This window comes from Adiantum capillus-veneris, chromosome 28, assembly GCF_014529385.1.
Source record: "Adiantum capillus-veneris isolate H3 chromosome 28, ASM1452938v2, whole genome shotgun sequence".
Classification (NCBI taxonomy): domain Eukaryota; kingdom Viridiplantae; phylum Streptophyta; class Polypodiopsida; order Polypodiales; family Pteridaceae; genus Adiantum; species Adiantum capillus-veneris.
Window position 1 is genome coordinate 84,625,108 of NC_140958.1, and position 24,887 is coordinate 84,649,994.

Below are 24,887 nucleotides of genomic sequence, written 5' to 3' on the forward strand. Positions count from 1 at the left end.
GGAAATGTACTTTAGGTCAATGGACAAATTAATTACTTCTACCCGAACCCATGCTTGCGATTTAAAAGATTTGGCTTCATGAAGAAATTTACATACACATGAAGGTGCTACATGTATGCAATCTATGGGAGTTGACCTCAAAAGTTGTGGATAGGAGAAAAGAAATGTGCAGGGTAGCTCCAAACAATTACCTTTGTATTGGGTGTCACACGAGGCGTATAGTAGGCTGGATTTTGGATTTTTCTTTTGGTGTGTTCCTTGGGAGTGGCTATAAGGGTCTTGCTTGTAGGAGGATTAGGTGTAACTTCTTCCTGGTCGGGGTGGACTCTAGCACAGACAGGTATAAAGGTCAATAACTTTAATGTGAAAGGAGGCTTATCTTTTGAAGAAAATAGGAGCTTTGAAAACGTACGCTCAAGCTATGAAGCTGATCCAACTTATTAATAAACTTTTCTAATGATTGGATAATCTGATTTCAATTCTGAAACTTGCATTGTGTTCCACTCTCTTTGTTCTTTCATTCAAGTGTAAGCATTGTCTTGTTGAGTTCTGTGACTACGCGTCAGTGAGATTAATTTTTAGATTTGAGTGCTTCAATCTCTATTTTTTGATGTTTTGATCATAGGAGAGTATTCTTAGATTATAGGGCGACATTTTTTATATGTTCTGTTGCAGTTTTTAGGAGCTTTTTCATGATGGATAGTAATTTTGGTACCTTGTCGAATTGCGATTAGACTTGGCAGGATAGTCTCCCTAGGTGTCCTAGACCTCCTCCTAAGGTTTCGTTGCATTTCGAGTTCGTTCGAGTGCCAAAATGGCGTGATGACCTAAAGTGGTGAGAGAAGGACGTATGTTGATTTCTGTGATCATTGGGTGGGGGTTTGCTTGTTGAGTTGGCGTGTTTGCTTGTTAGGTTCACTTCTTGAGATTGACAACCTCAAAGAGTCTCCGTGCCCCATCTGAGTCACTTCTTTAAGTATTGACATCATGTTAGTGCTAAATAGCTATGCTACAAACGTCCCATCACGGCAAACTGCTAACATTGACGCCGTTGCCGAGGAAAATGATCCTTAGATGGTGAGTGACCTAGTGCATATTTAGAGCGTTTTTTTTTTTTGAAGATTTGTCTTTCCATTCCATTTACACTTTATAAGTGAAGCAGCTAAACACGAGGTTTAGTGCTTGGTAGACTCTAGAAGTCGAGGATTTTCTAAATCTATTCTCAAGAGGTAAAGAGATTGTGAGTGAGTGAGCCAAAAGCATTTCATTCTTCAATTTTCTCTATGCTTTCAAAGTGTTGTACCGTTTTTTGTTTCAATTTTATTTTGTACCGTTTTGTTTTGTTTTCTTTCCAATTTCATTTCAACACTTAGGAGTAGGGTAAGTACAAACTACCACCATTACATTTGAGCTGAAAGATTGATGAAGAAAAAGATGAAAATCATATTTTGGCCGAAATGACCATAACTTTGAAATTCTACAAATTTGATGGTAGAAATCTCAAAAGTGATCCAAATCCAAAAATTTGTGGATCAAGGGCATTAGCAAACTCTCTAAAAGCAATCTAGAAAGTCTGACCAGATTCTATGGAGGAACATGGATCGCGATCCATGACCCCCAACAACCTTTTTTACAGAAAAGTGATTAGTGACACTGTACATCAGTGGGATATTGCTCTGATCAAGTTTGCTTGAAAGAAAAACTCAGAAAATCACATCAAAATTGATTGAAAGGGCAAAATCAGTAAAACAGGTATTTCAAACACAAAATCTGGAGTTTTTCAACTTTTTGGATCCAAATAAAAAAAGAAGTGAAAATCTGATATCCAGAGAGTGCAGATATACTGCTACTAAATTTCATGTTCAGATGTGGTGGAACATGGATCACGATTCATGCCCCCCTTGACCATTTGGAGCTGAGATTTGACCAGTAGATAGTCGATACCATTTAGAACAACTTTCCCAAAAGGCACAATGTCAAAAAACTGAAAAAAGTTGGTCAAAATAGCCAAAAACAGAAACTAGTTAAAAACCGAAGGACAAATAGAACTTGCTTTTGACTACTAAAACTGTCAATAATCAGCAAGCCAAATTTAGAGTCCAGATCTGATGGAACATGGATCACGATCCATATCTCCCATCAAGATTTTTGGCTAAGATTATACCCGTATGTAGCCGAGACATAAGCAAACACTTTTCCCAAAAGAACCATTGCCAAAAAAGTTTTAGAAAGTGGTCTAAAGAGCAAAAAACAGAACATTGTTAAAATTGTCACAGTAGATTGAAGATTTCAGCTTTGGTTGGTCAAATTGGTCCAAATTCAAATTTTTTTTGGATGAGTTGTCTACAAACATCATAGTCTATCAACTCACCAAATGTCAAGTCCAAAAGTGGTGGAACATGGATCACGATCTATGACCCCATGAGGAATTTTTGGACAAAAACCATATCAGCCTATAATAGAGAGCATTGTGAACAAAAGTTCTTAGAGGAGGATTATCAAAAAAGCCCAAAAAACTCCTCAAAAGTGTAAAAAATAGTTCAATGTGAAAACCTTAAAATAGACACAAAGATTGATTTTTGATTGACCTAATTAAGTCCAAACCACACAAAAATCATATAATAGGGATCAATGGACCAAGGGGAACCTGTGCGCCAAGTTTTAGTGCAATTTGACAAAAGAGTACATAGATCATGATCCATGTTCCCATGTCACATACGGAGACCAAACTTGTAGCATAGCTAGAACACATCACAAGGAGTCTAGCGGTCTTTTTAAAACTTAGTTTGGATATAAAAAACGAAGTTAAAAGCCTAGAACTGTCAAGCATTCTGAGAAAGTTTCAGAACTGACCTAATTTTCAATCTAGAGGTCCATTTAAGAAAAAGAGTTGGGTATTTTACCTATCAAACCAAGTCCAAATTCAAAAAGAGTTGAGGTTTAGCTTGTGGACATAGTCAGGAACAAGCTACCAAGAGATCAAGTCCAGATGTGGTGGAACATGGATTGTGATCCATGTCCCACAACCTCAAAATTTGCTGAAAATTGGTACAGAGCCTACATATGACCTTGTCTACATACTGTCAAAATTTCAAGTAAAAATTTGACAGAGGGTCATGGATCGCGATCCATGTACCTCTTCATAGTGAGGGTATCTAACTTGATGATATTGTAGACATACTTGAGTACATTTCAAATCTCAAGTTTGAGCTAAAAATACCTTATGAAGACCAAGATACAAGCCAAAGTTCTTGTGTCTTGGTCGTGAGACTGTTTTGAGTGTCGTTTCAAGTGCAGTTCACTAAAATTGCTCTAATTTTTGATAGACAACTCCAAATTGAGTCAAGTATAGCTAGGAAGAAAGCTTGCGAGCAATAGAACTAAATTTTTTCAGGACTCCTAAATCAAAACTTTTAGGGTATCTCAAAACCAGTTTCCAGAGATCAAAAGAGTCACAACGACCTAACTATTGAGAGGCTTGATCAGGGGCAAAAAGAGATAAGTTGCACTAAGCCAAAGTGGGCTTGTAAGAGACTACCTTGAGAGTTTTGAGTGAGCCTTTTACCATGACAAATCATCCACCACCAGGATTTTCTACTTTACTTAGAGACATGAAAAACGCAAGAAACGCTCCAATACCTTCCAGAGTGAGAATCGATGAAGACCTAGAGGAGAGGTATCCTCTGATTAACAAACCGAATGTGAAATTCATCAAAACCAATGAAGCCACAATTCTAATGGATTATGCTCATGAGGACTTATATAGATTCACAAATGGGGATCCATATATCTTCTACAAGTGTGTATAACCCAATGCTAGAGAGTTGACCATCCATAAGAACCTCTATGAATTCATGTATACAGATGTCCACGGAGTGCAAGTTTTGATGGTAGATAAGTATGGACATGAGCACAAACTTGTTGATCCAATTGGTATAAAACGATAACACATACAACGGTACCCCAATCTTTGCTTACTTTCAGCCAAAAATGATGCGAGAGATAAGTTGCACTAAGCCAAAGTGGGCTTGTAAGAGACTACCTTGAGAGTTTTGAGTGAGCCTTTTACCATGACAAATCATCCACCACCAGGGTTTTCTACTTTACTTAGAGACATGGAAAACGCAAGAAATGCTCCAATACCTTCCAGAGTGAGAATCGATGAAGACCTAGAGAAGAGGTATCCTCTGATCAACAAACCGAATGTGAAATTCATCAAAACCAATGAAGCCACAATTCTAACGGATTATGCTCATGAGGACTTATATAGATTCACAAATGGGGATCCATATATCTTCTACAAGTGTGTAGAACCCAATGCTAGAGAGTTGACCACCCATAAGAATCTCTATGAATTCATGTATACAGATGTCCACAGAGTGCAAGTTTTGATGGTAGATAAGTATGGTCATGAGCACAAACTTGTTGATCCAATTTGTATAAAACGATACACATACAACGGTACCCCAATCTGTGCTTACTTTCATCCAAAAATGATGCGAGAGCACATACCAGAGAGGATTTCATCGAGATTTTCTCCAAGATGAGATGAGAGAACGAGAGACGTCTTTCCAAGAGTACCACAAACTGTTTAAATTGATGACTCGACCACAATAATTAAGACCATATCAAGTGGCCCACTGTGTCAAGACAAAGTACAATGGGTTAGGGGATCCATATGCTCATGTCTCACTCTTCAAACAAGTTTTGAGAGCTCAGATTTTCATATTCAATACGAGAGATTTGGGTTTACATTGGAAGGAACAACTTTGATGTGGTTCCACCATTGAACAGAGATGATTTTCCAAACATCGCACACGAATTTGTAGAGAAGTTCTCAAAAAGGGGAATCAAACACAACACGATGTCACAAATCTATGCTTTTAAACAAAAAAAGAACGAAAAAGTGAAGGAAGGTTTGCTTCGCTTTAAACAGTACATAGAGAGATGTCCTATGAGAGAGTTACCACAAGATGAGAGATTATCAGTTCTCTTCATAGAGGGATCGAGGAATGAGACTCTCAAAATGGACCTACATTTGAAAGAATGCACGACGTTCGAGAGAGTCACTAGAGAAGCTCTATATCTAGTTGACAATTGTAAGGCCTACGGAGAGAAGACTGAAGATACAAACAACATGACTAGTAGTGCCTCATCTTCGAAGAGAGAATCCGCAACAAAGCGAGATGTCCCAATTCCTACGGAGCCGAGCATTGATCAAGTGGTCAAAGAGGTGATTAGAAGAATAAACCAAGGCTACAAACAAAACCTAAATGAACGACAACCACAATTGAAAAGATGTGAGACTTGTGGAGGGGATCACCCCACTCCATGATGTAACACTCAGCCAAAGCCACCATGTGTGCTAGGGCAAAAACTGAAAAGATGTGAGACTTGTGGAGGGGATCACCCCACTCCATGATGTAACACTCAACCAAAGCCACCACGTGCAGCCAAAGCCACCATGTGTGCTAGGGAAAAAACTACCTCGTCTGAACAATAGTAGAGTGGTAGTCAACTACACTCAGCCAACGCATGTGCCACAACCCACGAGAAATCAGTACTCCATGGATGTGAATACATGAATATTCATTGCCAATCAAGAGTACGGTTCAAAGACCATCCTAACCAGACAAGAACAAACAATGGCTAGATCACCAGCTATGCAAGAAGAAGGTACATGCTACGAATGTGGAGATGACCATTGGGCATGAGGTTGTCCAAACAAAGGTCAACAAATAGAAATCTTTGGATTCTATGACGATTGTGGGAGAGACCATCTACTCCAACACTATGCTAAGAATCCAGACTACAGGGGGAAAGCGACAATGAATATTGTAGGAGAAAACAGGGCCAAATAATCTAAATTATGATAGAGTCAACCACAACATTGTCTGTAGGTGAGACCATTTGAACCACCAAATTAAAGTCCTTTGCTTCTCTTTTTGGTCCCAAGAGAAAACACACCGTGCCAAAAGGGCATCGCTCACCTATACTGAGGAAAAACCTAAATATAGTGCAATCCCACCTATGATTTTGAAATTCCACCTCTAAATTTTGACCTCAAGTTGATAAGGTGATAGCATGAAACTCAAAGCACCCGTGTTTTGGACGAAAGCATCCTAATTTAAGGGCAATCCCACCTACAAATTTTGAGATTTATCTCTAAATTTCATCCCAAGGTGATAGCACGCATGAAAACTAGAGGAATCTAATGTTAAAATCTCTAAATATAGCGGAGGGTTTCCCTAATTCTTCATGCCGTTTGTCATCAGTGCTTGGAGAAAAAGCATTGTCTATAACAGTGCTCTAAAAAGACCGGTTCAATGTAATCCCACCTAACAAATTGTAATATTTACCTTGAGATTTTTATTTTGACCTTGAGAACACCACAAGGTGATCGCACACATAAAACGCAAAGAAAAATGCAATGTAAAAAAACTAGTTCAGTGTCACGTCACAAATTATGATATTTACATCTAAAAATTGTAATTTTCAAATTTTCATTTTGACCTTGAGAACATCTCAAAGTGATCGCACACACGAAATGCAAAGAAAAATGCAATGTGAAAAAGATCGGTTTAGTATAATCCCACCTAACAAATTATGATTTTTATGTCTAGAAATTGTAATTTTCATAATTTCATATTTTCATATTGACCTTGAGAACATCTCAAGGTGATTGCACACATGAAATGCATCGTGAAAACCTTCAAATATAACTCGAGGGTTGTCGTCCGTCGCTCGCAATTTGCTCACTCCCGCCTTCGTTGCTTGTCAATTTCCTCTGTTAGTCTGCTTGCCACTTGCCTTCACCTCTCGTCGCTTGCCTTTGCCTTCATCGCTCCCCCTCGCCGTTTGCCTTCGCTGCCCCCACGATTTTTCCAATTTGCTCACTTGCCAAAGAAAGACCACCAAGCTTCAATTGTTGTGATTTTGGAATGGCAAGGAGTCCCTACCCACTTCTCTCTCTCTCTCTCTCTCTCTCTCTCTCTCTCTCTCTCTCTCTCTCTCTCTCTCTCTCTCTCTCTCTCTCTCTCTCTCTCTCGCAAGCACGCGACTTGCTACTCAACACTACACAATGTTGTTTCACACCCACTCAGTAGCTCGAGGAACATCTCAACGATGCTCTCTCTCACACCCATAAACTACGATTTTGTGGATGCAGCTAGCTGCACACACAGACACATACACCCTGACATGTTCGTGCAATCCTAGTGTGTGTGTGTGTGTGTGTGTGTGTGTGTGTGTGTGTGTGTGTGTGTGAGAGAGAGAGAGAGAGAGAGAGAGAGAGAGAGAGTTTCACTACAGCAACCGGCTCTCTCCATTCATAGTTTAGGCCTCACGATCAGTAGGTGCATAAGGTCCTGCTAAGTAAGTCACTATTAATTTGATTAGCTGTGAGACGTAGGCGTTCTCTCTCTCTCTCTCTCTCTCTCTCACACACACACACACACACACACACACACACACACACACACACACACACACACACACACACACACACACACACACACACACACGTTCATGCACAAGGTGCATAAGGCAGTGCTGAGTACACACTCTCTCTCTCTCTCTCTCTCTCTCTCTCTCTCTCTCTCTCTCTCTTACACACACACACACACACTCACTGACGATGTAGCTGATGAATTTGTTCTCTCTCTCTCTCTCTCTCTCTCTCTCTCACACACACACACACACACACACACACACACACACACACACACACACACACACACACACACACATGCATGCATAGTGCTGAAGCCGTGCTATTACTCTCATGCACAAACACACACTGAGGGATCTCTATCTCGCTCGCTCTCTTACATTCATGCACAGGGCACATAAGGCCGTGCTTAGTACCCACTCTCTCTCTCTCTCTCTCTCTCTCTCTCTCTCTCTCTCTCTCTCTCTCTCTCTCTCTCTCTCTCACACACACACACACACACACACACACACACACACACACACACACAATGGGCAGTTTGTTCAGGTTCTCTCTCTCTCTCTCTCTCTCTCTCTCTCTCTCTCTCACGCACACACACACACACACACACACACACACACACTGAGTTGAAGCTGTGCTCTCTCTCTCTCTCTCTCTCTCTCTCTCTCTCTCACACACACACACACACACACACACACACACACACACACACACCGAGCTGAAGCCGTGCTCTCTTCTTTCTCTCCCTCTCTCTCTCTCTCTCTCTCACACACACACACACACACACACACACACACACACACACACACACACACACACACACACACACACACACACACACACACACACACACACACACACACACACCGAGCTAAAGCTGTGCTCTCTCTCTCTCTCTCTCTCTCTCTCTCTCTCTCTCTCTCTCTCTCTCTCTCACACACACACACACACACACACACACACACACACATAAAAACACACTGAGTATGATCTGATGCATGTCGCAATGGAGTGAACGCACACGCGCACTAACTCACTGACAAAACTTGCTGACTCCTGTCGGGTGCATCTACGTTTTTCCCCCCTTCCTAGGCACACACACACACACACACACACACACTGAGTTGAAGCTGTGCTCTCTCTCTCTCTCTCTCTCTCTCTCACACACACACACACACACACACACACACACACACACACACACACACACACACACACACACACACACACACCGAGCTGAAGCCGTGCTCTCTTCTTTCTCTCCCTCTCTCTCTCTCTCTCTCTCTCTCTCACACACACACACACACACACACACACACACACACACACACAGACACCGAGCTAAAGCTGTGCTCTCTCTCTCTCTCTCTCTCTCTCTCTCTCTCTCTCTCACACACACACACACACACACACACACACACACACACACACACACACACATAAAAACACACTGAGTATGATCTGATGCATGTCGCAATGGAGTGAACGCACACGCGCACTAACTCACTGACAAAACTTGCTGACTCCTGTCGGGTGCATCTACGTTTTTCCCCCCTTCCTAGGCACAAGTCAGCGGACAAATTTGACCCCATCAAATATTGTTTTGTTATCAAAGGTTTAAGATCTCTCTCTCTCTCTCTCTCTCTCTCTCTCTCTCTCTCTCTACCTTTTTGAATTGAAAGCCCTTGGAGATTGGAGAAGTAAGGAGAGAGAGACACGTGGATGCGTTGTTTGGCCTTTAAAATTTTAAGTTGCATTATAACGAGTCTAGATGTTGACTAAAGCATTTGTAAGAACAATGCTATTTTCCTAAAATTTGTGGTACAACCTAATCATGAATTTATTTGTCTTACATAGTGTCACTGCATGCCGTCCAAATACAAGTATAGGGAATTGCATCTGCAAAGACATCCTTGCTTCACATCCTTTATAAACAACCCGGAGGCTTCTTTGGCCTACCCATGTAAACGGATATAACTTACAATCAGTGCATTTATGGGTATGTGTGTGCATGGTTTTTTGTTGAAGACTCTCTCTCTCTCTCTCTCTCTCTCTCTCTCTCTCTCTCTCTCTCTCTCTCTCCAAAGACGATATCTTGAATGATTATATTGGTTCTTTACACTCTCTCTTGAGTTATAGGTCCTTAGCTCAAGACTTGTCTTATAGATCTTTGACGTATTTTGGGTTGGTCCCAGGACATTAACTTCTTCTTTTTACTTCGTTAGCGTAGAAGGCAAATTCAAAAATCTCGAAGCACCTTTATCCACGTGACTGGCATAACATTCGCAAGCTTTTTTAATCGCAGGGCTTAAAAATAAAAGCGCGCTCCGAGAGAGACAGAGTTGCAATGAGCTGCAGTGTTCTATTTCACAATCCATGGCTGTGCCAGAGATACCCAAACAGATCAAGGACAAGGTGGCTGTCCTAACTGCCTCCACACAGGGCATTAGCTACGCCATCGCGCGCCGGCTCGGTCTAGAAGGAGCTTCTGTCGTTATCTCCTCCCGAAAGTAGGTAATTAAATTACTGCCAAACACCGGGTTTCTGCAAGTCATGTTCCACTTCTTCTCTTATATTAAGGTAGTGCGATTGCAAGCAATTCCAGAAATTGCTAAGCACACCCAACAAGTTGTTCTCAGCTACGCTCTATTTTTCTTTTTGTTCAGAAAAATGTTGATGAGGCCGTACAATCACTGAAAGAGTTGGGTATCGATGTGTTGGGGGTATCAATGCTACCCTCTCATTAATCCACATGTCAGAATTTCAAACAATAGGTTCTATTGTTATTTATGCCGTTTAATATGGCTCGTATACTTTTCGACAGTGCTACGCCATCATCCTCTGGCTCTATTTGCCTGCGGCGGCTACCTCCACCCTGTGTAGTCTCCTGGGACGGCGTCACCTTTCCTCATCATGATGGCGAGCTGCATGAAAAAGACAACAAGAAAGCGCACATACAGTTGCTTAATGCTCACGGCTCATGTGCGACGGTCCTCGTGTTGCTGAACAACTCCTTGAATCTAAACAGCTCTCTGTTGCAAAGTGCAAGTCTTGAATTGAGGCACCTCTCGACCCAGCAGAAGGGCAACAACATCTAAGAGAGAATTCATGATGAGATGCGAAGGCAAGTCTCCAGATGCATCTTGCACCTTGATGACATGGATGAGAGTATGTATGCTAGATATGTATGTCGACTGTGGTGCCCTCACCAAAGCACGTAAGTTCTTGATGGGCATCCTTTTTGGGATGTTTCTTGTAGTGCTTTGATTGCAGGATATACTCAACACAGCTGTGGCAAGGAAGCTTTGGGTTCTTTTCACAAGATTTGAAGCAAAGACCTGCAAGCACTTTGAAAGCCTCCCCCTGGGTGAGATAATTCATGATGAGAGTGCTATAGTCAAGGGTTGTTCAAAAAGTTCAAGATGCCATGCCTGGCACTGTCTTGGTCGATATGTGTGCCAATTGTGGTGTGCTTGAGAAAGCACACAAAGTGCTTGAGGAGCTTCCTGTCCGGAATGCTGTCTCTTGCAATCACCTACGTGTGCATCTTGAAGGCATGTGACTCTACGCAAGATGCTGATATGAGCTTAAAAATTCACTTTCATGTTGTTAGTTAGGGGTTGTTGCAAAAAAAAATGTCGTACTTGGCAATGCCTTGGTCGATATGTATGCCAAATGTGGTGCACTTTAAAAAGCACAAAACGTGCAGAGGAGCTTCCTACAAATGCCGTCTCTTGGAGTGCATTAATTACGAGATACGTGCAATAGGAGCAGGGCGAGAAAGCTCTCCAGATGCAATCACATATGTGTGCATCTTGAAGGCATGTGCTGGTACGCAAGATGTTGATATGGGCTTAAAAATTCACTTTGATATTGTTAGTCAAGCGTTGTTGCAAAAAACTGCCATGCTTGGCAATGCCTTGGTCAATATGTATGCCAAATGTGGTGTGCGATGTCGTCAATTGGAACGCATTGATTGCAGGATATGCCTGACAAGGGCCAGGCCAGGAAGCTCTGGGATGTTTTTAGCAGGTGGTTGAGGAGCTTACTACTCGGAATGACGTCAGCTGATTGGGGGATACCCACAACAGGAGTAGGGACAAACAACTCTCGTTTCAATGGATGCAAAGTGAGAGCCTATACCCATATGCAATCACCTACACGTGAATCTTGAAGGGATGTGGCTGTACGCAAGAAAATTCACTCTGATATTGTTAGTCAAGGGTAGTCGCAAAAAATTGTCATGATTGGCAATGCCTTGGTCGATATGTATGACAAATGTAGTGCAATTTAGAAAGCACAAATCATGCCTGAGGAGCTTCTTGTCCCGAATGCCGTCTCTTGGAGTGCATTGATTGCAAGATACGCGCAATAGGAGCAAGGCCATAAAGCTCTTGGCTATTTTAGCGGATGCAAAGCGAGTGCCTCTCTCTAGATGCAATCACATACGCGTGCATCTTGAAGGCATGTGTCGTACTCAAGATGTCTATATGGGCTTAAAAATTCACTCTGATATTGTTAGTCAAGGGCTATCGCAAAAAATTGTCATGTTTGGCAATGCCTTAGTCAATATGAATGACAAATGTGGTGCACTTCAGAAAGCACAAATCGTGCATGAGGAGCTTCTTGTCCCGAATGCCATCTCTTGGAGTGCATTGATTGTGGGATGCGCGCATTAGGAGCAGGGCAAAAAAGCTCTCGACCGTTTTCAGCGGATGCAAAGCGAGGCCTCTCTCTAGATGCAATCACATACGTGTGCATCTTGAAGGCATGTGTCTATACGCAAAATGTCGATATGGGCTTAAAAATTCACTCTGATATTGTTGGTTAGGGACTGCTGCAAGAAACTGTCGTGCTTGGAAATGCCTTGGTCGATATGTATGCTAAATGTGGTGTCGGATGTCATCTTTTGGAACACACTAAGTGCAGGATATACCCGACAAGGGCCAGGCCAGGAAGCTCTGGGCTGTTTCAGCAGGTGCTTGAGGAGCTTAATGTTCGAAACGACGTCAACTGATTGTGGGATACACACAACAGGAGTAGAGACGAAAAGCTCTGGGCTGCTTTCAGCGGATGCAAAGTGAGGGCCTCTATCGAGATGTAATCACCTATGCGTGCATCTTGATGGCACGTGGCTCTACGCAAGATGCTGATATGAGCTTAAAAATTCACTTTGATATTGTTAGTCAAGGGATGTTGCAAAAAATTGTCGTGCTTGGCAATGCCTTTGTCGATATGTATGCCAAATGTGGTGCACTTGAGAAAGCACAAAATGTGCTTGAGGAGTTTCCTATCTTGAATGCCATCTCTTGGAGTGCATTGATTGCGGGATAAGCGCAACAGGAGCAGGGCCAAAAAGCTCTTGACTGTTTTCAACGAATGCAAAGTGACGGCCTTTGTCCAGATGCAATCACCTATGCATACATCTTGAAGGCATGTGGCTCTATGCAAGATGATGATATGAGCTTAAAAATTCACTCTGATATTGTTAGTCAAGGGCTGTTGCAAAAAAATTTCGTGCTTGGCAATGCCTTGGTTGATAAGTGTCAAATGTGGTGCACTTCAAAAAGCACAAAACATGCATGAGGAGCTTCCTATCGCGAATGCCTACTCTTGGAGTGTATTGACTGCGAGATATGCGCAACATGAGCTGGGCCAGAAAGCTCTTGACTGTTTTCAGCGGATGCAAAGCGAGGCCCTCTCTCCATATGCAATGAGATATGCGTGCATCTTGAAGTCATGTGTCCATACGCAAGATGTTGATATGGGCATAAAAATTCACTATGATGTTGTTAGTATGGGGCTGTTGCAAAAAAATAACATGCTTGGCAATGCCTTGGTCGATATGTATGCCAAATGTGGTGCTCCTATGCAGGATGTCGTCTTTTGGAACGCACTTATTGCAAGATATGCCCAACAAGGGCCGACAGGCCAGAAAGCTATGGGCTGTTTTCAACAGGTGTGAAGCAAGGGCCTTTCTCCAGATGCTAGCACCTATGTGTGTAGCTTGCGAGCATGTGGCTCTATGCAAGATGCCCTTGAAAAGAGATGGCGTGCTTGGCACTGCCTTAGTCGGTATGTATGCCAAATGTGGGACACTTGAGCAAGCACAAAATGTGCTTGAGAAGCTTACTGTTTGGAACAACGTCAACTGATTACAGGATACACACAACAGGAGTAGGGACAGAAAGCTCTAGGATTTTTTCAACGGATACAAAGTGAGGGTCTCTATCCAAAATCAATCACCTATGCGTGCCTCTTGAACGCATGTGGCTCTACACAAGATGCTGATATGAGTTTAAAAATTCACTTTGATATTGTTAGTGAGGAGCTATTACAAAAAAAAATTGTGCTTGGCAATGCCTTGGTTGATATATATGCTAGATGTGGTGCACTTCAAAAAGCACAAAACGTTCTTGAGAAGATTCTTGTCCCGAATGCCGTCTCTTGGGGTGCATTGATTGCAGGATAGGCACACCAGGAGCAGGGCCATAAAGCTCTTAGTTGTTTTCAGCAGATGAAAAGAGAGGGGCTCTCTCCAGATGCAATCACATACGCGTGCTTGAGTCCTCGTCATGGTCTTCATGCATTTGAACTAGAAGCAGGTGCTAAAAGAAGGATTTGTACCAAGTCATCAGTGAGATATGTTGCTTCACATTAGAAAGTCGCATATTTAGGATCATACTGGTGAGTGTGTACGTTGGTCGATATGTATACCAATTGTGGTGCCAACAAATATCGATAGAGAGGCAAAGAATCCACTAACAACTCTAGGGAAGAAGCAATACTCGCAACACACATCAATTCCAACTCCATTCACCCATGCTTGCACCTTGAAAGTTGGTCACCTTATGCAAGACCTTCACATGGGTTTGAGAATCCATGACGTAATTGCTAGTCACGGCCGTTGGAGGGGAATGTCATGCTTAACGGTGATTTGATCAATATGTATGCTGAATGTGGTGCCCTCACACAACTACAAAAAGTTCTAGATGAGCTTTTTCTATGCTAGTGAAAAAGGATGTCGTGCTTGCCACTATCTTGGTTGATATGTATGCCAAATGTGGTGTGCTTGAGAAATCACAAAAAACGCTTTAGGAGCTTCCTGTCCGGAATGTCGCCTCTTCGAATGCACTGATAGCGGGATACACACGACAAGAGCAGGGCCAAAAAGCTCTAGGCTGTTTTTAGCAGATGCAAAGCAACTATATCTCTCCAAATTGGGTCACCTATCCTTTTGTCTTGATGGTTTCTCACTAGGCAAAAACTCTTGGAGTGCTCATATAGAAGTTTGATGCCTAGCTCGATCTTACTAAGAAAGCTCTAAACTTTTTCTTTGATGTAACACAAGGGCATTTCATTAAAATTATTACTTGTGTTATTTCTTGGAGTGTGTTGATTGCAGGAAATGCGACAACTCAGACGAAGAATTTGTACTAGATCAGGAGGATAAATAGTAAGCTCCTCAACAACGCGCTACTCATAGATTTACGAAGCTCACAAAAGCACAAGTTTTCTCTCGATGGGCTTCTTGCCTTGAATGTCATGGCTGATATGCCCAACACGATTGTGGCAAAGATGCACATTGGATGCAAAGGGAAGGCATGTTTCCATATGCAAAATGACATGCTTGGTGGCGCTTTGGTTGATTCTCTCTGGACTTTTATCACTCGGAATGTATTGACTGCAGGATATGTCCAACATGGCTAGGACAAGGAAGCTCTGGGTGGTTTTAACCAGATGTGAAGGGAAGGCCTTTCTCGTACCGCAATCTCCTATGCTTACACCATGAAGACTTATGGCCTAATGCAAGACACTTACATGTGGGAGAATTCACAACAAGATTGTTGGCTGTGCAAAAAGATGTGATTGGTGATACTTTGATTGATAGCATAGACAGACAGAGCGTCAAAAGCGATGAGCTGTCAGAACCAATCCAACAGGACAAACAGAGCTTCACCAATTTTTGGGAACACATTTTTGAAGTTCGTATGCCAAATCTGGTACCCGCATGAAAGCATGAGAAGTTCTTTTTTTGGAATGTTATCTCTTGGAATGTGTTTTTTGCAGAATATCCTCAACATGGCTGTGGCAGACTCTGTATCTTTCTTGCTATTTTTAAGAGAGGCAAAGACGTGCAGACTTTTTGTGAGACAGATGGTGTGATCCAATATGGAAGCAATTTGGAAAGGAGCTTCAACTGATATCATCGTAATGGTTAGAACAATCGACAAATGAATGTAGAAACAAAAGGTATGTAAATACTTTGTATTCTTTACTCATTACTAAGAACACAGTGAAATGAACACACTGAAAATTGCACGTTGCCGTGGGAATGGCACGTTCCCTCGTATTATTAAAATTGGGGAGGACTGTGCAAACTCCCCCATGCAAGGAGACTTGCATGTTTTCTTTTTCTTCCAAACATAAAAAGGGGACAACATCTAAAAATGAACATATTTTAAACAATCCGTATCACTTTATATAAATTCTAACCCTTCTTACGGTTCTATTACGAGGTACACGACTCAAAATTGTTGCATCACAATCGTAACGCACTTGAGACAATACCAATTAAGAAACAAAAAAACTTGCTTTGACGAAAGGTAACAAGCTCTCTCTCTCTCTCTCTCTCTCTCCCTCCATTTTCTTCTCCAAGAATATATACACTTGTTGAATCTTCGAATGACGCAACCATGCTTACACAAATAACAAGAATGCACAAAATAAAGCGACATTGAATCAAAGAATTAATACAATTTAATAGCTAAGGACATATTTATACATAACAAAATTGAGACATCAAAATCGTGACATTGTAAACACAAGAAAACAAGAACATAGAAGAGAAGAGTGAGAGAGAGAGAGAGAGAGAGGGGAGTTTGTGCTTTCTTTTCCACAAATCCTATTACCTTAAGTGACAACCCTCAATTTGATTCAATATAAATGCGGCTAATGAAGCACTCTAGTTGTGTGATCAACACGGGAGTGCAAACTAACTTGAGAGCTCTCTTTTTCTTTCTTGATTGCCTCCGAAATTGTCTCCTCATGCCTTACTTTCGATAAATATAACTGGAATAAGGATCGAGTCCGGGCGGACAAAACGTATTAGTGTTTTGATGCCGTAGTATAAGAACGGGGAGAGCGATGGATTCTCTAGATCCTTCCTCTGTTCTTGAGGACATGATGAGAGGTATGCTAGAGCTCACAAGCAAGTGTGAGAGAGGTGCCAGCCCCACCTTCTTTCTTGTTACAACCTATGGCACTCTTGTCATCTCTGACCCCACTCGTCAAGAACAGAGGAAGGTCCCTTGCGCTCGCCATTCTGGCTTTTCTCTGTGTTTTGGTGTGGGTGTGTGTTTGTCTGTTTTCCTTTCAGGTCCGTGCTATTGAAAGGGTTGCTTGGCGTGTTGGCTTCGTCGGGAAGAGCATTCACTATGCCGGCAGAAGCTCAGGTTGAGATGTTTTTTTGATAAACTTGACACGGATTAACAATATGATGCTAATGTATGAGTTTTCGTATACTTGATAGGTAACGAAACTATCAAATACTTTTTGTATGTCGTGATTTCCTGGGACATTCATAGAACAGAGATGGGTGAGGAAGTCATGATCGAGGCCTATTAGTAATCATTCTTAGCAAGGAAAACCAAACAAGCTTCTTTGATGTCGGATCTTGCGAATTCATCCTACATTCAGACTCATCACCTATGTTTGCTGATTTAATTGGGCGAGGCTATGATGGATCTGCAACATGATGGAAAAACGCTATAGGTTACGAGGATTTCGCTCTCTTTGGTTGCATTTGGTTGATTGTTATCAATTGAGAAAGGAACATCCTTCTAGTAACCAAGTGAACAATGATCTACCTAAAGGAGATCATGAGAACTAGGATTTAGTTGTCATGTCTTCAAGACAATCACTTGAGCTAGAGACACCATTGATTTGACCATCCGAAACGATGAAGTCAGTAGGATTTAGTTGTCATTGCTTCAAGACGATCACTTGAGCTATTAGACACCATTGATTTGACCATCGTAAACGATGCGTGACTTCATGTTTGTTTTTATCACTAGTTACTTATCCAAGATTTTTAGATTTTACATTTGTACGCAACAATATTTAATTGGTTAGTTCAAGATACTTTTTCAAAAGATATTTCTAATGGTTTCAAACAAGTTAAAAGGTATTCTTAATTTAAATATTTTCTCCAAAAAAAAACAATGTACTAAATTCAGTGTGTAGTGTGGTGTGTGGTCGTGCAGGTAGAGTCCGGCCACCTACTGTGGTCGGACATGTTATGGTTGTAACTACCTCTCATGATAATATAAGGAGGTGCACTCTCATAGAGGAGATCGTTTCCAGAATGTTGATAGAATCATTAAGGACAAGAGGAAGCTCAGGAACCAGCGCAATGTGATGTGCATGGGCAAGGAAAAGAGAAGGAATGACAGAGGAAGTGAAGGCAGAAACAACAGCATGCCTCTTTTGGCCATAAACTCCCTGGCCAGCTCTATGAGTGCCACCACCAGAGATGCTGACATTTGTCATCAGGTTGTCCACACTGCCCTTCTCTAGCAAATTACTGGCCAACAATGCAAGCCAATAGTACTGCATCTGAAAACCTGCAGCTTTAACAGGAACTGCAATCTGGACTGCAGTAGCAACATGCTTCAAAGCAGGCTTCTTTCCTGACGTGGGGGTCCTCTAGATCTTGTGTTCTGACTCCGCAAAAGTGGATTCCTGAGACTTGGGTGCCATGGGAAAGCACCATAATAGCATGAACTGCAGCACATGAAACAACAGAAGCACAAGGAGGGAAAGTGTGAGATCATGAAAAGAAGCAGCAGGGCTGAGGAGCTGCGGAACATAAGCGGTGATGATGACAGTGTAGGAGAATACGCTGCATGAAACAAGCAGGGCTGTTATGGCTGGTGGTGGCAGTGACCCATCAATCTGTTGACTCTGTGATGTTTTCTCGCCCTTGTACTGAACCACAATCGTAGGCTTGTCGCCAAGACCAGGCACAACCTGAAATGGCCAAAGCTTGATGTCACTTTGGACTGAAGTGTCAGAGCACCGCTTGCCAATCAATCGCTTGGCATCAAACACAGTATTGATGGGGTTCATGGCCACCTCATTCTTGGCAGCATCAACAATCAGCCGTTCAGTGTCAATGAAGGCGACGTAGGAGGGGGTAATGATGAGAGGCACTTGCAGCAGGGATATTGTGATATAAGAATATAGGGTTGTGGGTTAGCAAAAAGATTGTTGTAGGGGTGTGTTAATTGAGCTGTCGATGAGGGTATTGATTGCTGGGAATGCAGAACCGAACAGAAAGCGGAGGAGCAGTGTTTTGCGGCAGTAGTGATTGTTGATCTTGTAGTGAAACACTATAAGGGCCGTGATGATGCCGGACTTAGAGTTTAGGTTGGCACAGCGTCATGATGATGCCGGATGCAGAATTGAGGCTGGCTAGTAGCTGTAGATCTTCGCGTGCATCTGTAGACGGCACAGAAGAGCGTTAAGGCCAGCAAGAAGCCCGCAGCTGCCAAGGTATACAGTGTTGTTAATTATGAGGGACGAGTGCAGCTGATGCTGGGGCTGAGCGACGATAAGAACTGCTGAAGAAGACGAGGCTGATGCGTATGACTGCTATTGATTCTTGATGCTGAAGTCGTGAGCGGGTAATCACTAGAAATAGTAGTGCCGAAGCATGTGCACAGCCTAGCCTGGAATCGCTCCATATCTGCACGAGCAAGAAGCTCAAAGAAAGCAAGAAAAGAAGGCACTTAGGGAGCCTTCTTGATTTTCTTGGGAAAGCTCGAAGGCAACGATGACGTTCCTGCTTGACACTCGATAGAGAGAAAAAGCCATCGCGTGCACCTAACCCTAGCTTTCTCCCATGCTGTCGCTCATCATCTGACTGCAGGCGTTGGCTACTCGACGTACGTGTGTTCAAGCAGAAGTAGGCAAGCCCGTTGCCAAAGCTGGCGTTCTTCTCTGAGCCGGAGCCAAGCCAGCAAGTTCTTGGCTGCAAGCGGATGTGCACGAACCCTCTCATAGCTGCTGCCCACAACAGGCGGAGCCTATTCGGTCAGGCAGTAGACCCACGTCATTTGCGAAGCTATTAGCCGCACGGGATCAGCTTATTCATCAAGTCCAAGAAAGATCGACATTTGGCTGGGAAATCAATGCAGATCAGAGGCTCCTCTTGTGCATGGCATGGTGGCGTGGTCGCAGCTACCAACAAGCACAACCGCTCATGCAGACAGGGCACCGCCTGCAACAAATTCTGGGCTGGGCCTTTTTGAATTACTAAGCAGATACCTCAGCATGGGTCTCGAGATAGTCAAGCAACAAAAACTAGTACAACTAATCTCCTCACTGCTGCAGCTCCTCTTCCTTGGCAGAAAACGATCAGCAAAGAAACTTGCAGAAGTGATGACGTCGACGACGACCTTTGATGACACCTGGTGGTGGTGCAGAACATCAAATTTTGGCTCTCTTTGTCGCTTCTCCCTCAGCTGTAGCAACAAGTCCTTTCTGGCAATACACGCCTTCAGCTTCAGCATCGTGCTCCTCAACACTATTTTCTTCCTGCCCTCTAGAGCCTTACCTATTCTTTTTGAGGGTGCATTAATTCTTATGCTGCTTTCTCTCTCAGTTGTTCTTGCTCCAATCCTCAAGGTCGACTCCTCCTCATCGCAGTGTCTTGAGGATGTCATCGTTCCTGACATAAAAGGGTTGCTATGAGTACTGTGGAGGCGACAAGAGTTTGAGTTTTAGTCCTTTTTTTTTTTCCATTTGATCTCGCAATGGGTGCAAGACTTCTCTAATCACAGGTCGCCGTGTAGATCGAAGGTCCTTCACAACAGAACTAGAACAAAATATCTCGATCGGCCGGCTCAACGCTGCAAGATTCCTATGCAGCCAGTCAAGTCGGAGATCCTGCAAGTGAGTCGAGCAAAGGGAGTTACTGCAACCACGTTGCAGAGGTGCCCAACCTTCTAGTTTTGCTGGTCATGAAGCAATGCTATAATCCTGAAGCTCAAACTTTCATTATGTGTTTAGTGATAGTCTTTTCATCTTTAGTTCATGTCGCAATTTAGTTTTTGTCGAATGACCATTATCATCACACCAAGCTCCTTCGGGAAGGGATGTATGTCGCAAAAAATTTATCTCTTCGTTATGATTTAGCCTTTAGTCCTTCCTCGTCTTGTCTATTTCATTGGCATAGCGACCTAATGTTTGCATGAGCGAGATGTATGAGTTCCATGCCTTGATGATGTCGGCATGATGACGAGTTTAGCCCCCAAGCTCAGTCCCTTAGCCTCGAAGCTGTTGTATGATCACTCCCCCCGGATGAGGCGTTGGAGTTGATCCCTTTGTGTCGAGTCCTTGCTCAGCCCAAAATTGTAAAAAAGATGTCCATCTTTTTTCTCCCTAAGGGGGCAGGTGTGGTGTGTGGTCGTGTAGGTAGAGTCCGGCCACCTAGTGTGGTCGGACATGTTATGGTTGTAACTACCTCTCATGATAATATAAGGAGGTGCACTCTCATAGAGGAGACACACTCAGTTTGGTCTTACTCCCGTGTACACCACAGTAGCAACGAGCAATAATGAATCACTTAGATTTGCAATAGTAATAGTTGGGAGAGACAGGTACAATGTTGAGAGAGAGAGCAAGGACACTTGAAAGGGAAGAGTTTATAGAGAGAGAGAGAGAGAGAGAGAGAGAGAGAGAGAGAGAGAGCAAGGACACTTTAAAGGAAAAGAAAGATATCTCTTTGACTTTTCACTTTCATATATTGTGGAGTAGTGGGTCCAGGGGTATTCTTGGCGAGTGAGTCTTCTTGATGTAAGCCCGTGGGGCAAGGTCTTCTTGAGGGAAACCCAGTCGGATTATAAAGAGAAGAGAACCTGCAGTACAGGCGGGGGATTTGGATCTCTCTTAGTGTCTTATACTGTATTCCACATTGGTGGAGTTGACGGGCATCTCCTACTCGCTCCTAGCCATAGTGTAGCCATACTCCTCCAATTATGAGCCACCCACTCTCACCTTGTCAAACTCCTGCCTCCTGTCTATGAGGATGCTTCGATGCAGCCTGAGTTCACCACTTCACAAGTGCAGATGGAACACATGTTCCAGGCTATGTCAAATATGCTGGTCTAGGTGAATCACACTAACCAGACCTTGCTGAATTTTCTCTCTTCTACAGCGTCCCACATACACAGACCTAATAGCAAGATTCGGCCAAAACACTTCTCGGGATTACCAACAGAAGATGTTTTGACCTGGCTGGACCACTTCGGTAATGTTTCCGGGTACCACAATTGGGCCGATGACCGCAAGGCAATGGAGGTTCGCACATTACTCGAGGGTGTTGCAGCAACCTCGTTCATCCAACAGCCTGAGGACGTTAACACTAGTCCTGTAATTGGACACTCAAGTGTCCTGAGACACTATAGTGTCCTGAGACACTATAGTGTCCTGAAATTGCATCAACTTTGCCTAATTTTTGTTATATACGAATGTTACTGACCTGACTTAAAAAATATGCCACGCTATGCGCCATGTCTTTAAGTTTTCAGTTGATTTTTTTCTGAGTGCAATAGAACGAAATTTAACGATTGAAATGATTGGTTTCTTCAAGCAAATCCTGTAAACTGCGATCGTCTTGCTGGAAGCCTGGTAGAGAGGCAGCATGAAAATTTAACAAGCTTGGACAAGAATTATTTGCCCATGGTTGAAATTAGGCAATATTGGCAAGGTGGCCAACCAATGTGGATGGAGCCTTATCGTGTAGACTTCACAGAAGCGAAAAAAAGACTAGCGTTTTCAAATTTCGCTACACCTGGCAAAAAACAAAGCGCTATCAGTACTCGGATCTGTCGACTACTGCATTCGATCTCTGTGCACACGCTTCATGGCGAGCTCTTCTACACTCATAGGAGCATCATCCAATGCTTTTTGCCAAGGTTTAGAAGGCCCGAAACTCCTGTATCCAGCTGTTGGCTTTGGGCTTGATTGGGCAAAGCATGCTCATCCTGTTGATTGGCAAAGCAAGATGTATGCAGGTGTTATTGAGTCCTACCTTGCACGCAAAAAGTTGTTTAAATGCAAGTTTGATGGGGATGCAACAGCATACATGCTTTCTTGGGAATCCATACGGATGCATCTTCTTCCCGAAGAGGAAGAAGCCATCGCTATGCTTGTGCACAATGCAGAAGAGGAAGATGATGAGCTCTCTCTTGCTCAGTTTTTGGCATGCAAGAAAAGAGAGAGTGTTATGGCAAGGAGATCTGATGTATTACCTTCTGTGGAGATTCCGATGGTTTTTGATGCGGTTGAAAATGGTTGCAATGATGTCGATATTATGCATGTCTACGATGCTTTGGACGTTGCTTTGACTATGCATACTATGTCTTTTCATGAGGATGCACATGAAGAAAGTCCAAGATTATCAAGAGCTGCTCCAATTTCTAGTATGCCTATTGTTGGATGTAGTGGTGCACCTCCTATCATGAGTAAGAGAGGTCGCCCTCCAAAGCGTACCTCTCTTACTTAGGTTTTTAATATGTTGATTATCCCTATTTTAGAATTTATAGGCCGGATTCCGTTAGACCCATAAGTGATAGATTGGTTGTCCCCATTGCTTTTTGAATAAGAGGTTTTGAGTTTAGGAATCATTAATTAGATCTTTGAGGTCTCTTGGGATTGTTCGCTACAGCTTTAGACCAATGGGGACAAACTTGCGGTAGGCACCTTGGACAGTGGGTCAATGAAGGAGAAAATGATTGCAATTTGACTGAGTAGCAGATTGATTGAGGTACAAAGGCCAGAGCTTCACCGAGTGTGGCTATTGAGTGGGAGCAGCAGGGAGCAATAAGTGTATGGCACCACACAAACATATATATCGATTGATATATCTACCAATCATCACCTTTCTAGATTTGTCATGCAAATGAAAAATCCTAGTAAGGAGTTGCAAGTTTCCTTTGTAATCCCGCATCTTTGAGAGAGAGAGAGAGAGAGAGAGAGAGAGAGAGAGAGAGAGAGAGAGAGATTGATGTGATCTATACACTATCTACCAAAACCTACATTTAGGCGCATGCAAAGAATTGAGTAAAAGCAAGCTAGTGATAAACACAAAGTTATATCACTCAAAAAAATCAGGCTTAAAAATAGCAAAGATCTAGAGGCAAAAACCACAAAATCTAATGGAGCAAACATCTCATGGTTGCACTCAAATAATATCCAAACTTCTCTTCTGGCCCTCGTGGATTTGCCCATTTTCAAGCCCATTAGTAGATTCATATTATATTCTTGCTTGCATTATTATCACATTGCCAAGATTTCAAGGGGACAATACCCTCTCGGCCTAAGGAGAATTCAAATACAATATCGCACTAAATATGTAGGCGGTCCTTGGTTACTCTGAGTTGCCTGGCAAAAGAAAGTATATTTAAAAAATCCTTTTTACATTGCAAAATTACAAAGGGCCAAAAAGAAGCTCTTTGAAACACTTCTGACAAAAAATCTTCCTTCATTAGAGCCTTCATGCAACCAAGGTGACATGAAGGGCGCAGACACATTGACTCGACAATCACGACGACGATCGTCAGGAGTTCCAGGGAGCTGTTCTAGAGGCTGATGGTGTAACTCCAGCTGCAAATTAGAGTCGAAATATAGGGAGGGGAATTTGAGGATGAAACTCTTACAACGCGCGAGAGAGAGAGAGAGAGAGAGAGAGAGAGAGAGAGAGAGAGAGAGAGAGAGAGAGAGAGAGAGAGAGAGAGAGAGAGAGGACACTGAGGACCACCCTAGGTCCTTATTTCTCCCCCTCGCACGCTTCTTGATCTGCTAGCCACCGCCCACCTTTGCTCAACATAGCCTCGTAGCCAAGAACCCTACAATGGGCACGTGTTTGAGAGATCAGAGAGAGTAAGATTGCTTCCGTTTTGGATCGATAAGCATGAAAACTTACCATAACGGGCTGGGCACGGGTTTGCGTACTTCTTTCTGCAAGCTTTGGCAAGTGTGCTCATGCGAATTTCTGCAACTGTCGGGTACGATTAGTGCTACAATGTGTGTGTGTGTGTGTGTGTGTGTGTGTGTGTGTGTGTGTGAGAGAGAGAGAGAGAGAGAGAGAGAGAGAGAGAGAGAGAGTGAGGTACTCGAGTGCACCCACATACAAAGACGGAGGGAGCTCAGCGCCTCCTCTCAGATAGAGAGAGAGCGAGGGAGAGAAGAAGCTCAGAAGCCTGGCTCCTATCTGCGCATGAGAGAGAGAGAGAGATTGGGGGCTGCGTTATGAGAGAGAGAGAGAGAGAGAGAGAGAGAGAGCCGAAATAAAGAATGGAAGGGGAGAGGATATTATAGTGCATGAAGACCTCAACTCGAGGAGGCGCCACTCTGAGGTAGACGTGACAGC

General features: G+C 43.0%; 1 pseudogene; it reads right to left on the bottom strand.

Annotated features, from left to right (window-relative positions):
- Positions 1-17,767: 17,767 nt before the first annotated feature.
- On the bottom strand, positions 17,768-18,690 carry LOC147420794 (uncharacterized; annotated as a pseudogene).
- Positions 18,691-24,887: the final 6,197 nt, after the last annotated feature.